Source organism: Giraffa tippelskirchi, chromosome X, assembly GCF_054371585.1.
Source record: "Giraffa tippelskirchi isolate mGirTip1 chromosome X, T2T-mGirTip1v1.2.pri, whole genome shotgun sequence".
Taxonomy (NCBI): Eukaryota; Metazoa; Chordata; class Mammalia; order Artiodactyla; family Giraffidae; genus Giraffa; species Giraffa tippelskirchi.
Window position 1 is genome coordinate 24,844,141 of NC_137289.1, and position 19,266 is coordinate 24,863,406.

The window sequence follows — 19,266 nt, forward strand, 5'->3', positions numbered from 1 at the left end:
TCCTTGTCTCCAATATATTTATCTTCCTCAAAATACCGAATTGTGTAGATAACAAATTGATTTTATGTTGTATGATTATGTAAAAATTGTCAGTGGGGGATGATCATTGAGGCACAGTATACTACAATGGTGTAGACAACCGGTTTGGGGCGAGATCTAGCTTTTAACCTTTGTTTTGCCACTCATAAACTCTTGCCTTTGGGGAAGTTATGACTTTCCTAAGCCTCAGTTTTCTATTTTGTAAGGAAAAGTGCGGCTAATTCTGGTACAAACCACTTGGGTGTGTTTGAGGAATAAAGGATGTAATAAAGGGAAAATGCTTAGGATTGTGAATGGTCCTCTGTATGTAATCACAAATAGTAATTGTGGCATCAAGCACTGAGATGGACAAACAGGAATATACAAAAATGCAGCAGATACTAGATAAATAATTTAGATAAGTAAAACCCATGTATTTGCTGAAGCCTGAGTCAACTCGAAGTCTTTAACAGAATTGTCAAATGTGGGCTTGCAGTTCTAAAGACATTTTGCTCATGTTGTCAGATTTCTTAACTGCAGTTGTAAGGCAACTGGTACAGGAACTTTACAAGGACCTTTTACCTAGATAATTAAGTATTATTCTACAGCACTAATTTTAATGGTTATAGACTATTTCATCATATTTAAGCACATATATTTATCTGTTTAAGCAAAATCTTGGACATTTTGAATGGTTGTAGTCTTTTACTATGGCAGAGTCTCATAGGTGTACACCGATCTCTATTCTCCTGTTTTTTGTTGAAACTGTGAAAGTGTTAGTTGCTCAGTCCTGTCCAACTCATTGCAACCCCATGTACAGGGTAGTCTGGAAGGGGAGCCCTCCAGGCTTCCTTGTACATGAAATCTCCTTGCCTGAGTACTGGAGTGGGTAGCCATTCCCTTCTTGTAGGGATCTTTCTTACCCAGAGATCAAACCTGCATCTCCTGCACTGCAGGCAGATTCTTTACCATCTGAGTCACCAAAGTTGAACTCAAAAATTTAGCTGTATCTATGGATGCCCAACTTATACCCACTTTTCCTGCACTCCTTTGCAACTTTGGGCATGTAATTATAGTATGGCTAGTGCTGTATGAGTAGAGGTGCTATGTTCTACTTCCTGGATCTGTCCCTAAAAATGAATTAATGTCCTATGCTTCCCTGGCTCTTCACTAGAAGACGATGAGACCTGAAGCAGTAGCCCTAGATCCAGAGATCAAAGCTATGAGATTAGAAGTGCTGCTTAACTAGCTTCTATTCTTCTGAAATGCTTCCATAAGAAAAACACAAATTTCTCAAATGTCTTTTTTATTCATGCTATTTATGTAGGGGGTCTTTGTTTTATAAGTTATATCCTAAATTGCTATATAGGCAATGCTATGACCATCACATTGTATTTGTGAACTTCTGATCTTTTCTGTAAGATAAGTTTCTAGCGGTAAAAAATCTTAACTTAAATAGCATAGATATTTCAACCATTTGTTCCATGTTTCAAAATAACTCTTCAGCCATGTATGAGCATACCAAATTTCCTGTGCCCATACGGGCTCTTGGTATTGTTATTTTTGGTTTTATCTTCGTCAATGGATATGTTATTTAAATTTTCATTTGCTTGACTAAATGTGAGGTTGAATATTTTTCTTATGCTCACTGTTTGTATTCTTGAACCACTTTAAAAAAATACTGGCATACTTCTATGTCATTTAAAGACAGTTTTTTTTTTTATAATTTAAAGATATCAATAATTCATTTTAGGATTATCTTGAAAATTCTTCCTCCATTTGTCATTTTTTCCTATAAAGTTTGTTTAGGATATTTTAAGTGTTAACATCAAATAAAAATCTACCAGATTTTCTTTGTTTTCTTTATAATTAGACTCATTGTGGTCATGATCCCAAAGCTTAAGATTGATAATTATTCAAAATACTTTCCTAATATGTCTTAATTTGTAATGTCTAAACCTTTAATATATATGAAATTATTTTTGATATATGATCTAATTTGATTTTTAGTATTATTTCTACAGATGGGTGGCCAGTTTTTCCCATAGTAATATATCAGTTCAGTTCAGTTGCTCAGTCGTGTCTGACTCTTTGCAACCCGATGGACTGCAGCACACCAGTCCTCCCTGTCCATCACCAATTCCTGGAGTTTACCCAAACTCATGTCCATTGAGTCGGTGATGCCATCCAACCATTTCATCCTCTGTCATCCCCTTCTTCTCCCACCTTCAATCTTTCCAAGCATCAGGGTCTTTTCCAATGAGTCAGCTCTTTGCATCAGGTGGCCAAAGTACTGGAGTTTCAGCTTCAACATCAGTCCTTCCAATGAACACTCAGGACTGATTTCTTTTAGTAGGGACTGGTTGGATCTCCTTGCAGTCCAAGGGACTCTCAAGAGTCTCCTCCAATGCCACAGTTCAAAAGCATCGATTCTTCGGCGCTCAGCTTTCTTTATAGTCCAACTCTCACATCCATACATGACTACTGGAAAAACCATAGCCTTGACTAGATGGACCTTTGTTGGCAAATTAATGTCTCTGCTTTTTAATAGGCTGTCTAGGTTGGTCATAACTTTCCTTCCAAGGAGTAAGCATCTTTTAATTTCATGGCTGCAGTCACCATCTGTAGTGATTTTGGAGCCCAGAAAAATAAAGTCTGCCACTGTTTCCACTGTTTCCCCATCTATTTGCCATGAAGTGATGGGACCAGATGCCATGATCTTAGTTTTCTGAATGTTGAGCTTTGAGCCAACTTTTTCACTCTCCTCTTTCACTTTGATCAAAAGGCTCTTTAGATCTTCTTCACTTTCTGCCATAAGGGTGGTGTCATCTGCATATCTGAGGTTATTGATATTTCTCCCGAGGTTATTGATATTTCTCCCGACAATCTTGATTCCAGCTTATGCTTCTTTCAGCCCAGCGTTTCTCATGATGTACTCTGAATATAAGTTAAATAAGCAGGGTGACAATATACAGCCTTTACATACTCCTTTTCCTATTTGGAACCAGTCTGTTGTTCCATATCCAGTTCTAACTGGTACTTCCTGACCTGCATACAGATTTCTCAAGAGGCAGGTCAGGTAGTCTGGTATTCCCATCTCTTTCAGAATTTTCCACAGTTTATTGTCATCCATACAGTCAAAGGTTTTGGCTTAGTCAATAAAGCAGAAATAGATGCTTTCCTGGAATTCTCTTGCTTTTTTGATGATCCAACAGATGTTGGCAATTTGATCTCTGGTTCCTCTGCCTTTTCTAAAACCAACTTTAACATCTGGAAGTTCACAGTTCATGTATTATTGAAGCCTGGCTTGGAGATTTTTGACCATTACTTTACTAGTGTGTGAGATGAGTGCAATTGTTTGATAGTTTGAGCATCCTTTGGCATTGCTTTTCTTTGAGATTGGAGTGAAAACTGACCTTTTCCAGTCCTGTGACCACTGCTGAATTTACCACATTTGCTGGCATATTGAGTGCAGCACTTTCACAACATCGTCTTTGAGGATTTGAAATAGCTCAACTGGAATTCCATCACCTCCACTAGCTTTGTTCGTAGTGATGCTTCCTAAGGCCCACTTGACTTCATATTCCAGGATGTCTGGCTCTAGGTGAGTGATCACGCCATTGTGATTATCTGGGCCGTGAAGATCTTTTTTGTATAGTTCTTCTGTGTATATCACTGCTACTCAATTATAAGAGGTATCTTCCCTCCAAGATAAATTTGTGTATATAGACTTTTTTATATGTTACAGTAACTGGGAGGTGCTAATGACAGAATGTAGATACCAAGGGTGCTAAATATATTGTACTATGTGGCATAATGTCACATAAAGAAGAAACAGCTCGCCCAAAATATTAAACAAATGTTTCATTGAGAAATGCAGATATGTTCTTGTCTTGCTGATTGTAATTGTCACCTTTTTTCATAGAAGAAATTTCTTAAGATATTATATGCATTGTATAGATATATACTATGTGTTTTGTTCCATCTACCACCACTAGATTTTTTGTTTGCTAAAGAATTTATGTGTTTTTATTTTTTAATTTAAGAAAATTGATTGATGATGTTGAGTTGGTTTCAGTTTTACAACAATGAAAATCAGTCATAATTATAATTCTCCTCCTACTTGACCCTCTCTCCCCTCCGCCCTCCTATCCCTCTAGGTCATCACAGAGCCCCAAGCTATACCAGTGGATTTTAAATGATTTTAGTTCCATCATATTAAATTTTTACTTCATTACATTATTCTCCCTTTGCCAGTCTCAGGACTATCTTTTTCAAGTATTCCTTCAAATGAAATTATTTTCAAATTCCATTTTTTCATTGATATTATTTTATGAAATTTTGTTCTAAATGTGTTCTCTAAAGTATTAATATTAGGTTTGATTTTATTTTTATGACTTACATAAAAGTCAATATATCTTAATAAGAGAGTATCTTACTGTTATATTTGACTTCTCTCCTTTGAGTTTTTGCTTCTTCCTTTTTCTCTCATTTGATAATCTAATCTTTTTCTTGGTTGCTTTACATTTAAGGATTTAAATTTATATAATTCTCCTTTTGTTGTGATAGCATAATGGAGCAAAATAAAAATGGATAGATTAACAAATAATTCACAGATGAAACACAGCATTACATGTCTAGTGTATATACTATAATATAGTCCTAATTATTATGGATGTTAGAAATTAGGTATTTTGGTCTTTAGGTTTGGTGAAGATTAAAAAATATAAATCATATGTCATTCACAATTAGTTGGAGTGTATAATCTTTGAAAGATTGTTCAACAGTATCTATCAATATAAATGTGCATAACTTTTGCCTTGCATATGTTTATAATCTACTTTTTTTCTGTAACATTGTAGCCAGATACTCTTTGGCTAAGGGGAAGATTAACAAAAGTTATGTTTAAGTAGAAACAAATCAAAGATAAAATAGTTTATTTTTGCATCTTAAAAAATAGGACTTTGTAAAAACCTTGCTAGGGTTCTTCCTTCCAGGGTCTTGAGAGGGGTCTAAGTAGATGAGGGGATTGGGGACTTAAAGCCCAAATTTTATGGGCTTTATTGGAAATCTGCTTCTGATCATAAAAAATTTAACATTTCATAGCTTTCTCTTTTTTAATTTTTATTCATTTATGGCTGTGCTGACTCTTCATTGTTGTGCACAGACTTTCTCTACTTGTGAAGAGCAGAGGCTGCTCTCTAGTGATGATATGCAGGCTTCTCATTGTGGTAAGTTTTCTTGCTATGGAGCAGAGGCTCTAGGGCACATGGGTTTCAATAGTTGCTGCTTACAGGCTCTAGAGCACAAGCTCAGTAGTTGTGGTATAAGGGCTTAGTTGTTCCATGGCATGTGAGATATTCCCGGACCAGGGATTGAACCAGTGTCCCCTGCATTGCAAGGTGGATTCTTAACCACCAAACCACTAGGAGAGCCCTCATAGCTTTCTTAACCATTACTTATTCTCTACATTTCCTCAGTTCTTTAATCATTATTATTTACTTTATAGCATTTCCCAAATTCTCAAATTAACTATTTTAGCTGATATATTTATTTATGGTAGTTATTCTTTTATGTAGAAAAATTAGAGTATATACTTTCTCATCCGTGAATATCTTCATATCTATATTTCTGCTGCCCTCATAGGTGTATAATAGCTTGGCTGGGTATAGAATTTTGTTGCTATTTTAGTTTTTCTCAAAACTCCATAGCTATTGTTCAGTTGTTTCCTAGCTTTCAATGTTATGGAAGATGTGACAAATAAAAGTTGTATTTGATTTTCTTTTTAGGTAAGCTGTTTTTGATTTGCTTGTTTTCTTGGTTTGTTGCTATGGATATTAATAGGAGTTTTCCTCTTTCCTTGACAGTAAAAAGCTATCAATAGATACAGATTTACTCTGTAAGTCTGCATTTTCTACAAAGTTCTTTTCTTCATTTTTTTCTCCTAAATCTACTATACCTTTTTGTAGAATTCCATATGTTTGTATACATATATATATATATATATATATATGAAGTATGTATTGATATGTATATTAACATATTAGGTTTGTTATTAAAATGTAGTAAAATTACTTGATTTAGCTTTAGGGCTTTGAATCAAGCAAACCTTTCTTTGTGTCCCACCTCTGCTCTTTACTAGCTATGTGACTTTGGTAAAGTTATGCAAATTTACTATGCTCCCATTTTTTAAACAGTAAAGTAATACTACTACTACTACTAATATCTGGGGGCTCAGTGGTAAAGAATCCACCTGTTAAGCAGGAGATGCAGGAGATGCAGGAGATCCAAGTTGGATCCCTGGGTAGGGAAGATCCCCTGGAGAAGGAAATGGTAACCCACTCCAGTATTCTTGCCTGGAAATCTCATGGACAGAGGAGCCTGGTATGCTACAGTTCACGGGCTTGCAAAGAGTTGGCCATGACTTAGTGACTAAACAGCAGTGGGGAAATAATAATATCTAGTTCACAGCACTGAAAGAAGTAAATGAGCTATAACATGTTACATATTTAGAATAGCTTCTGGCATATAACAAGCACCCAGTAAAATTAGATACTTTTAATTATTTTCCTTCATCATAGTTTTATGTTAAGTGAATATGTTTTTCATCTCCATAAATCTTCTCTGATTTTATTTTGTTGCCTTTTCATCACTCTCTGCCAATTAAAATATATTTTACAAATACAATATACTATATATTCTCATTGGAAATACACAATTATGCGTTACAGATTTTTCTGTCATTTTCTCATGTTTTTATTTGTTTGTTTCTGGTTTATTTACTTTTAAGTGACTCAATTTCATAGATCATTACAATTCTAAAGGAAAATTACTCAGGGGAAAAAATTGATCAACTCATGGCAGACATCCTGTTGCTACTTCATTCAATTTTATTCTCTCCATTTATTAGAACCCACTCAAATGTCTTCACCTACACTTATTCTCTGGTGATGGAATAAATGAATACACTTTGACAGATATATCTGAGAACTCCTTGAAACAAATAGTTCTCCTTCGCTAATTGCCTATTTCTATGTGACAGTTGATATCAGGAGATGATAGAAATTTTCCAGTATTAAGTGACAGCATGTCTTCATTGAACCAGAATTGTGGTCACAAACTGTTAACCTACTGATTATGTTTCATTTGACCAGTACAGTATTTTTTAATCTCTTTAGACACTGCGTACACCATTTCTCTACAATCCCAACTACTTTCAGTTGATTTTATAATAGGGTTACTTCATTTATTTCTACAACTTGCTCTGTAAACATTTAAGACTGTGATTTCTAAGCTGATATGAAGTTTGTGCAAGTGAACGTCAGTGTGAAGATCAAGATTAGCAAGAGGCCATAAAGTCATGTCTAAACCTGCCAACTGGGATACTAATGGATCAGTGTATTTTCAAACTATTTGCCTAGTCTGTGCCAGAATTTGAGATAAGTTCTAAGGATAGAGCAGTAAACAAAATATACATGATCACTGGACCTCTTGGAGTTTACAGTGCAGTGGAAGAAACAGAATGAGCAAGTTACTCACTTAAGTGAAAAATTGTAATGGTGATTTGTGACTGAAAGAAAGTAGAAAATGGAAATATTTTCTATATCTCAAATCTGTTTCTGTTTTGTATATATATTCATTGTTTTTCTTGCATTCCACATGTAAGTGATATTATATAGTATTTTTTTTTTCTGTCTGAATTATTTCACTAAGCACAATACTCTCTAGGTCCAACCACATTGCTGCAAATGGTAAAATTTTATTCCTTTTTTAGGGCTATACATTCATGCATGCTCAGTTGCTCAGTCGTATTTGACTTTTTGTGATGCCATAGCCCACCAGGCTCCTCTGTTCATGGAATTTTCCAGGCAAGAATACTGGAGTGTATTGCCATTTCCTTCTCGACCTTATGGCTGAGTACTATTCAACTGTGTGTGTGTGTGTGTGTGTATGTGTATACTATACATAGTATACATACACACATATTGTTTATACATAGTATACATACACACATATTGTTTTTGTTTTTCAATCGCTAAGTCATGTCTGACTCTTTGTGACTGCAGATCACCAGGCTTCCCTGTCCTTCTCCATCTCCCAGAGTTTGCTCAACTTTGTGTCCATTAAGTTGTTGATGGCATCCAACCATCTCATCCTTTGTCAGTCCCTTCTCCTCCTGCCCTCCGTCTTTCTCAGCATCAGGGTCTTTCCCCATGAGTTGGCTCTTCACAGGTGGCCAAAGTATTGGAGCTTCAGCTTCAGCATTATTCCTTCCAATGAATATTCAGTGTTGATTTCCTTTAGGATTGACTGGTTTAATCTCTGCAGTCCAAGGGACTCACAAGACTCTTCTCCAGTACCACGGTTTGAAAGCATCAATTCTATGGTGCTCAGCCTTCTTTATGGTCCAACTGGAAAAACCATAGCTTTGACTAGACAGACTTTTGTTGGAAAAGTGATGTCTCTGGTTTTTAATACACTGTCTAGATTGGTCATAGCTTTTCTTCCAAGGAACAAATCTTTTAATTTAATGGCTGCAGTCACCCATCTGAAGTAATTTTGGAGCCCAAGAAAATAAAGTGTGTCCTGTTTATAATAGCCAGGACATGGAAGCAGCCTAGATGCCCATCAGCAGATGAATGGATAAGGAAGCTGTGGTACATATACACAATGGAATATTACTCAGCCATTATAAAGAATACATTCGAATCAGTTCTAATGAGGTGGATGAAACTAGAGCCTATTATACAGAGTGAAGTAAGCCAGAAAGAAAAACACCAATACAGTATACTAACACATATATATGGTATTTAGTTAATCAGTAAAGATAACCCTGTATGCGAGACATCAAAAGAGACACAGCTAAATAGAACAGTGTTATGGACTCTATGGGAGAGGGCAAGGGCAGGATGATATGGGAGCATGACACTGAAGCATGTAAATTATCATATGTGAAACGAATCGCCAGTCCAGTTTCGATGAATGATACAGGGTGCGCGGGGCTGGTGCACTGGGATGACCCTGAGGGATGGGGTGGGGAGGGAGGTGGGAGGGGGGTTGTGGAAGTGGAAAACATGTACACCCGTGGTGGATTCATGTCAATGTATGGAAAAACCTATACAATATTGTAAAGTTAAAAAATAGATAAACTAATTAAAAAAAAAAAAAAAAAAGAAAATAAAGTGTGTCACTGTTTCCATTGTTTACCCATCCATTAGCCATGAAGTGATGGGACCAGATGCCATGATCTTAGTTTTTTGAATGGTGAGTTTTAAGCCAGCTTTTTCAGTCTCCTCTTTCACCTTCATATGCATACATATACACATACACATCTTCTTTATACATTTGCCTGTTGGTGGAAACTTGGGTTGCTTCCATATCTTGATTATTATAAATAATGCTACTATGAACTTTGAGTTGCATGTATCTTTTCAAACTAGTGTTTTCTTTTTTTTTCAGAGTAATCACAAGTGGAATTGCTGCATCTTTTGATAGTTTTATATTTAGTTTTTCAAGGAAGCTCCATCTTGTTTTCCATAGTAGTTGTACCAATTTGTATTCCCACCAACAGTGTACAAGGGTTCCCTTTTCTCCACCTCTTCCTGAAACTACTTTTCTTTTTAAAATTTATGGTCAACTGGCTCATTTACAAATAAATTGCTATCTGTACATGGCCAGTGACAATATCTCACTGACTTAACAAACCTGATGACAGCCCAATTAACCCTCTCTGGTAAGCTCTCAATCAGCTGGCTCAACCCAAAGTTTCTCAACCATGAATTTATTGAAGCAGCTTAAAAATTGCTCTTTATTTTTCTATATGTCTGGTCCAAACAGTATATGGGAAACTGTGGCTTCCAGCCCCATTGGGCTGAGTTAAAAGTCAAGACTGCAGAGTGTTACCTAATTGTGATGGTGACCTAGCTGATACTCATTCCAGTAGTAATCTCATCTGAATTTTATATCTGTCAGGGGGAGACTGAGTTCCTGATAGGAATTTTTCTGAATTCCTACAGGCATTCCCATGGTACCAGCTCATGGTGACCTCTCAAAAGCCTCTGCATACAGACAGAATTTTAGATCAGACTGAAAATGAAAGCATGTGCCCTTGACCAATGTCTCTTCCCAGCATAGCTAAATCTGTAATGTAAACTTTCATTGATCAGATATTTGATACCACAGCTACTCAACTTTTCAGCACTTGGAACATGGAGACTTAATAATCACTAATATCTATTGGGTGCCTGTTATGTGCCAAACACTACAGAGATTTTTTTCTTGGATCTTCATAGCAGCCATTTATAGTGGAGCTTTGATTGAACCCCCTTTTTATGGATGGAATGATGGTAAACTAGAGTGAATTTCCCACAATCTGTGTTAATAACTGATGGGGTTAGGATTTTCCACTCAGTTCTCGATGGCTTTAGAACATGAGGTTTTAGCAACGATACCACTATCCCCAGAATATGAGTTTTTACATTGTCCTGTGATTATGAAGCCCTTTGAGCCATCAAAGAAAGATTTCTGTTTTTTTTCAGCTTAGCAATGTATATTCTATGTGTAATATCATTTTTCAGAGTTACAAAAATAAATAATTTATATTTATATTGCAATGTGAAAAGCGTCATAATATAAGTTTGGAGAAATTTCAGAGCACTGACTGGTAGTAATATTGCAGTTGGTCATGATAATGCCACATAATACTAAGCAAAGAACAGTAAGAAGGGAATTCTATCCAGGGGAAATATTATGAACAAAACATCAGGAAAATGTATCCAAATAGATAGTGTGTCTCAGGAAAAGGACACATTATTTATTGTAACTAAACAGAGTATGCATGGAAAGCTGAAATAATGGAAGGAGGAAGATAAATTGTGAAGGATCTTTGATATTTTATCTTATTAACAATGGTATGTGTGTATCTAACATACATGTATATAATGTAATATACGTTTGTGATTCATTTGTGCATTCATTCATTCATCCAATGAACATTTAACAAGTACTTACTCTGTGCCAGGCCCCATGCTAAATCATAGTGATTCAGAGATGTAAGACATGGCTCCTTTCCACGCAAATTTTTCTCACAGCCTAATCTCTGGAGGCTCAGACAGTAAAGAATCTGCTTGCAGTGCAGGAGACCTGGGTTCAATTGTTCGGCTGGGAAGATGCCATGGAGGAGGGCGTGCCAACTCACTCCAGTGTTCTTGCCTGGAGAATCCCATGGACAGTAGAGCCTGGCAGGCTACAGTCCAGGGGTTCGCAAGAGTCGGACGTGACTGAGCAAAGAACATAGCAATCACATGTAGTCCATGATTCATTTTAGTAACTTCTAGGGTATTTTCATGCACAGATTTTTCCTTCTCAGCAAACATGCATACTCAAAAATGTAGACACACCACCCATATGTTTCAAGATGTGTTTCAAAGCCCATGCTGGATGTCTGAATATTCTGAGAACCTATTAGAAGCATTCAGTACTTATTTGTTCAAATTTATTCTTCAGAATGGTCCCTGAACTTCTCAATATTCTTTCAAGAATGCTTTTACCTCTTTGTCCCTTGGAGGGAGATCACGCTAAGTGCATTTTAATGTGTACTAAAAAAAGGGCAGCACAGCTGAAGCCTGATTGAAAATCTGATCTTTTCCCTAATGTCACAAGGACATCCTGAGACAATGACTGAGGAGCTATACACCAGTACCCAGCTGGATCCCTGATACTTACATTGACAGATGCATTATCAACAGAGATATTGATTGAGTGAATTAAGTAACCAATTTCCATTTTCAAGCCTCCAATTCCATTTTAGCACCCAGAGATATTAACCGGTATTCTTGTAGGTGAAACCTGATTGTGTTAAGGAGGGTACCTGGACAATTGGAGGGACCCAGGATAGGAAATTAGAGTTCTGAATTTTGTTCTCAAGTCTAGCCTACAGAGTCACCTTGAATAACTTACATCATGACTGAATCTTAACTTTTAAAAATCAAATCTTACTTGCTGTAATTCTGAAGAAGATTTTTAGATTACTGACTTGCTATATATAACTCTCTCAGGGTAAGTATATGCAAGGAATTGCTGTAGATGCAAGATTTTCCAAGTCGTTGTAATGAAACATTGGATTGGTCTTGAAATATACTACTTTTCACTTGTATAGGCAGCAGACTAAAAAGCAAAGTTGAAACACAAGTGCTCTTGTTTCCAGCATGTGTCTAGCAGACTGATTGAGCCTGGTAAAGTAGGAAGGCAGGAAGAGACAAAATCTTATGTTCAAAGTCACTGTAAGACATAGAAAAATATTAATATTGTATAATAGCTCTTCTAGGTATAATTTTGCTGCTTTAAATACTTTAAAGCTAAATTGGTGCTATTTATCCTAAACAATGTTTTAAACAACAAAATTATATCTAGAATTATGTTGAGTCAAATTGTGAATACACAGTTTTACTCTAGAATTTTCTCTCTCCCTCTCAGAGAGAGAGCATATTTTATACTAATAGTATAACTATATAACATTTTACAATTCCTATATAAGTCAATTCATTTTAGCTAGTATTATTCTCTTTATTTCATAGTTGGAACGGTTGAAGTTCAGATTGATTGTTACTTGCTAATATTTCCTAGCTAGGACTAAGCTCTGGCATTCTGCATCCACTGATAGTGATCTCTCTGCCACAGGATGCTGCATAAACTAAATTGTGGTACAACTAAACGAAGCTACGACACCTACGACATTTGAAAGATTAATTTGGGCCAGAGGCCTCAAAGAAAATAGATTTCATTACTGAGGTGGGATACTTAAGTATGGCATTTATTTATATAATAGAAAACACTAAAAACACACTGGTACTTTACCTTATTTTTAACCTTGTGAAGCCATAGTTTGTGACAATAAATAACTTCTGGTATTTTATTAGCATCCTGTTTTATAGACTCTATTTGGTAGGGGTATGTCCCATAAGAAAACAAGGACAAATACCTTTGGGGAAAATTGTACATGATATCCTTTTCTTGGAGGCTCATAGTGTATATTAGTAGATAAAATGTTTTGAGAAATTCTGTAAAAACGAAATTTGTTCAAGTTTGTTAAACTTGGCTTTTCTTTCTTTTTAAATCTAACACGAATTAAACCTCTCCTGTGTGTGTTAGTTGCTCATTGTGTCCATCTCTTTGTGACCTTACGGACTGTAGCCCAGGGGCTGCTTCTCCATGGAATTCTCCAGGCAAGAATACTGGAATAGGTTGCCATTTCCTTCTCCAAAACCTCTCCCGGGGCACTCATATTTATGTGAAGTGCAATTTGGAAAATGGAAAGTAATTGTCCCATTTTTCCTATTAATCACATCAATCCTTTTTTTCCCCATAATTACACTTCAAGAGAAAACTAAAAGAATCCAAGATAAATTGATGCAAAATATGGCTGTACTCATAGTATCATTAGAGTGGAAACTATGGAGACCATGATCTGTTTTACCTAAAGAGCCTCACACATTATAGTTGCTCGGTATATTCTAATGTTTCTGTCCAATTGACATGTAAACTGGTTCTGAATATTTTTATTGATGAGAACAATAAAATATTCTCTATTTTAAAGGAAAACAAGTATATATTCAGAGACATTAGACATCTCTCTAAGAGCTGAGGGCAGAACAGTGGTCTTTGTATATTTCCTTTAGTTTCATTAACAGGGGTCATTGTTATGGCATCTCTCTAGTTCTCTTATTCAACTTTTTAGCTACTGGGTGTGAGGACATGATTTATTTGTTGCTTTATGGATATAACTCTATTTGTCTAATTGAGTTAGCTTAAATGTTGCTTATACTGATGTGCCTATCAAAATAAAGTTACATACTCAGGTGTTTTATGGCAAGGTGTCTCTTGAAAATATGAAGTCATCCTTGATGTCCAACATCTTGAGAAAGGGGCTTCTATTTCAGGTCAGATGCAGAAACTGAGAAGGATAATCTGTTAAAGTTTCTCCTTTCATTAAATCAACATGTCCAAGGGTATTTCTAGATGTTGCATTGGGAGATTTTTCCCATTGCATAGAGGAATTCTGCAAGATAAGAAATAAATAAGCCTAAGCAAGGTGCTGTTGAACAGTGCACTAGACTTTTGTGGCCCAAGTACTAATGTTACAAGACAATGAAAAGAATTGGTGCTAAGACCTTCCAACCCTGGAAACTAGCTATGGTAGGATTCGAGAGTTCAATGTTTAACTCTCCAGTTTCATTGCTTATCTCTCACTATTACACCAGCTTTCTATTGGACAAATATATTAAGCATATTTCAGATTTCTGAGTGGATTACTGTCTCTTCCCTTTGGTCCATTTCACATGCTATTTCCTCCGACTGGAACATTCTCCCTTGACACTACTCCCACTCTAATTTGATAAAGCCTACACATGCTTCAGTTCTTTTCTCCAGATGTTATTTTATGGGGAAGGTGTTCTTAATTCCTGCCCACACACCTTCTCTCATTTAGGTTATGTGTTGGATGTTCCTTCTGTGTGATCTCAGAGCATCCTGCATTTTTCTCATCTCTATACTCTCCTTGGAAGGAAAACTTTGACAAACTTAGCATATTAAAAAGCAGAGACATTACTTTGCCAACAAAGTTCCGTATAGTCAAAGCTACAGTTTTTTTCCAGTAGTCATGTATGGATGTGACAGTTGGACCATAAAAAAGCTGAGTGCCAAAGAACTGATGCTTTTAACTGTGGTGTTGGAGAAGACTCTTGAGAGTCCCTTGGACAATAAGGAGATCAAACCAGTCAATCCTAAAGGAAATCATTCCTGAATATTCATTGGAAGGAATGAATATTCCTTCCATGCTGAAGCTGGAGCTCCAATACTTTGGCCACCTGATGTGAGGAACTGACTCATTGGAAAGGACCCTGCTGCTAGGAAAGATTGAAGATGGAAGGAGAAGGGTACAACAGAGAATGAGATGATTGGATGGAATCACCGACTCGATGGACATGAGTTTGAGCAAGCTCTGGGAGTTGGTGATGGACAGGGAAGCCTGGTGTGCTGCAGACCATGGGGTTGCGAAGAGTCGGATATGTCTGAGCAACTGAACTGAACTGATACCCACATTACTGTAAAGTCTGCAAAGTGTCTTTTCTCTCACCCAAATTTGAGCTCTCTTTGGATAAGGACTATGTCTTTCTTGTTTATCATTTTATTTCTATTAATAACAGTACTTAGCAGGTAGTAGGTTCTCAATAAATACTTGCTGAATGAATAAATATGATAATTTATTATTTTCTTGCATTTTTAAAACTGTGGTTTCTGCTCTGTTTGTTATTCTAGGTTTTCAGTATGAATGGAGAAGAGCAGAGAAGAGAATGACTCTCAGAATTATGGCAGCTTGGAAATCCTGAGCAGAAGTCAGTCTGACAAGGATGAAATGTGAGTAGATTCTGTTATGTCTCAAACTAAAAGACCAAGAACACTTCTAATTTGCTTTTGATAGTATCCTTTCAGGTTAAATCTTATCTCTGTGATTCCATTGCTTTCACTCAAAATTGTGGCAGTTGTTCAACTTCAGTTCCATGAAGATAATGAAAACATCTCTGTTGATTTTTCAAGAAATGGAAAGAGTCACTTCAAAATGGCCAGCAGTTTTGCATAGTGTGAATGAAAATATTTAAAATATGATTTATTAACATTAGAGATTAATATTTTAAATGGATTTTTCAGATACATGCACTGAGAAGCCTTACCCTACCTGTATGAAGGTGTCATTTATTTGAAATGTTGGATATGCTGTTTGAAAAGAAATACTGTTACCTTTTCCTTTGCTGTTAGCCCCACTATCTGTCTCTGGCTGTTTGAAACTCTAACCCTAACCCTTGAAGAGAAATAATGAAAAAGAGGAATCAAGCAGACTAGGCAAGTGACAAGGTACCAGGAAGGAATCGGAGGCAAAATAAATTGATCTTTATTTGGTTATCTGACTGAATTAAAGAGTCAGCCTCTGCTTTCTTTTCACTCATAATACTCAATTTTCCTAGATTTGCTAGTTTGGCTGAAATAATGCCTAATTCCATTATGTTCTGATGTCGAAAATGATAGCATCTCTGTGGTTTTTAACATTTCTGCCAAAACCTCCATGCCTCTTGCTGAAGAAGGAAATAGTACAGTTCTCTGGGAAATTTTGTTTCAGTAATCTAATGGTTTGGCTATGAAAGGAAGGAAAGAAAACTTTAGATGATTGACAGATTAGGTTTTTCTACAATTGTGAAAATATGCTGACATAGTTTTTTTCTCCTGAAGTTCAAATTTGGGGCTCAAGCAGGATGAAATAGCCTGACGTCTGATTGTTTATTGAGTGAACTGGAGAAAACATAATGATTTATCAGTCAGTCAGTCATTAAGCAAGAGCTATGTATCTCCTATGCCATGTGTGGTTCTGTGTTAGCTATTACAGAAGGCATGACAAAATAGAACTATATTCCCAGACCTAAGAAAACCTTACTATCCTATTGGGAAAAGAGGCAAGCCTCACAGTCAAAATCCTGAAACAATTTTTTCCAATTGTGAGTGCTAGGGATGTGGTATAAAATGCATTGCTATTTAAGCTGAAGAAAAATAGAGATCAGTCTGGAATGAAACCACCAGGAAAATCAAGGAAAGATTCTCCATGTGATGGGGTGTCCTAGCTGAGACTTGATAGACTGTACTATGCTTTCATTTGTTAGAGCGTGAATGGACACTTCATTTCCTTAAGAAATGCATATTCAGTTAAATCTTTTAAATTACTAGAAGGAAAAGAGGTGAACAGAGAAGAGGGAAAGACAAATAATATTCTTTGAGATAGAGGGGACCAGCTATATAAAGGGACTGGCATGCCATTTTTCATGTCATTTTTTTTTGTTTGAATGCTAATTATGGCAATAACCTACATTACAATATACACTCATCTATCCATATTCTCCATTGTGTGCCCATTAGATTTAGAGCTGTAGCTTAGAATAAGAGCACACACTTATACATTGCATATATATGCATACATATGCATGTATAACATTTGCTATATGTCAAGAACTGTTCTAAACATTCTGCAACTATTACTTTCAGCCTTATAATTCTATAAGGCTTTACAGGTGAAAAGTCAAGGCACAGAGAGATAAAGCAACTTGTTCAAGGTCATATAACTAGTATGTAGCAGAACCAAGATTTGAACCCAGACAGCTTGATTCCAGTTTTTAAACACTATTCATTTCACCTTGGGTTACACTTGTTTATTTGTGGAAACTCCATTGACTTCTTGGTGTATCTATTAATATATATGGTTAGACTTGTGTCCTTGGTTCCTCTCTCTTTGGCTTCCTTGACCTCTAGTTTATTTTCACTGTATATCAGTGGTCCCCAATATTTTTGGCACCAGAGACTGGCTTCATGGAAGACAGTTTTCTTTTTTTTTTAATTATTTTTAGGAGGATAACTGTTTAATAATATTGTATTGCTTTCTGCTGTACAACAGCATGAATCAGATATATGTATACATATATCCCCTCCCTCTTGCCAACCTTTCACCCCAACGCCCATCTCATCTCTCTAGGTCATCACAGAGCACTGAGCTGAGTTTCCTCTGCTATAAAACTGCTTCACACTAGCTATTTTACACATCTGTTGTTCTAGTTGTTGTTCAGTCATTGTGATGTCTGATTCGTTGCTACCTCATGGACTGCACCACGCCAGGCTCCCCTGTCCTTCACTACCTCCTGGAGGTTGCTCAAATTCATGTCCACTGAGTTGGTGATGCTATCTAACTATCTCATCCTCTGCTGCTCCCTTCTCCTTTTCCCTTCAATCTTTCCCAGCATCGGGGTCTTTTATACATGGAAGTGTATATATATATCTCAATGCTACTCTCCCATTTTGTCCCACCCTCTCCTTCCCCCACTGTATCCACAAATCCATTCTCTATGTCTTCATCTCTATTCCTGCCCTGCAAATAGATTCATCAGTACCATTTTTTTAGATTCCATATATATGCATTAATATACAATATTTGTGTTTATGAATTACTTCACTCTGTATAACAGGCTCTAGTTTCATCCACCTCACTATAATGGACTTTAATTCATTCCTTTTTATGGCTGAATTATATTCCACTGTGTATATGTACCACAGCTTCTTTATCCATTCACCTGTCAATGGACATCTAGGTTGCTTCTATGTCTTGGTATTGCAAATAGTGCTGCTATGAAAACTAGAGTACATGTGTCTTTGAATTATGGTTTTCTCAGGGTGTATGCCCAGTAGTGGGATTGCTGGGTCATATGGTAATTTTATTCCTAGTTTATTAAGGAATTTCCATACAGCTGTCCATAATGGCTGTATCAATTTACATTCCCACCAACAGTGCAAGAAGGTTCCCTTTTTTCCACACCCTCTCCAGCACTTATCATTTATAGATTTTTTGATGATGCCTATTCTGACTGGTATAAGGTGATGCCTCGTTGTAGTTTTGATTGCATTTCTCTAACAATGATTGATGTTGAGCATCTTTTCATGTTTTTGTTGGCCATCTGTATTTCTTCTTTGGAGAAATGTCCGTATAGATCTTTCACTCATTGTTTTATTAGGTTGTTTGTTTTTCTGATATTGAGCTGTGTGAATTGCTTGTATATTTTGGAGATTAATCCTTTTTCATTTGCTTCATTTGCAATTATTTCCTCCCATTCTGAGGCTTGTCTTTTCATTTTGTTTATGGTTTCCTTTGCTGTACAAAAGCTTTTCAGATGAGGGGGATGGTTCACGTGGTAATGTGAGTAATGGGGAGCCTCAGATGAAGCTTTACTCACTTGTCTGCTGCTCACCTCCTGCTATGTGGCCCAGTTACTAACAGGTGCAAGCCAGAACTGGTCCATGGCCTGGGGGTTGGATACCTCTGCTATATATTATATAAGTTCTGAGGAAATCCGGTAAGAATGTTGATCCCAGGGTCAGGAAGGGAGTTATATAGAACTTTTTCACTGTCTATGATATTATGATATGAAATATTGAATACTCAGCTCACGTTTTAAATTAGGCTCTTATGTACCAATAAGTTGAGGACTATACCAGATCTACCAGATAAATATATGCCAACAAGGTATAACTCACACACAATGATTTGTGCATGACAGGATGCTATAGTTCCTGTCTAAGGTAGCCCTCCTACAGTGAGCACACATTCTGAGGAGGTAAAAAATAATTTTCTACCAACCTCTATCTTCTCATTCGTTTGCTCAC

At 36.4% G+C, this 19,266-nt stretch overlaps 1 long non-coding RNA gene across 1 annotated transcript in view; it reads left to right on the plus strand.

Annotated features, from left to right (window-relative positions):
• Positions 1-19,266, plus strand: part of LOC145536404 (uncharacterized) — a 584,758-nt gene that overhangs the window by 50,657 nt on the left and 514,835 nt on the right. The window contains exon 2 of the long non-coding RNA XR_014075827.1: positions 15,334-15,432. This is a non-coding gene — a long non-coding RNA (uncharacterized LOC145536404). The remainder of the gene's footprint in view (positions 1-15,333; positions 15,433-19,266) is intronic.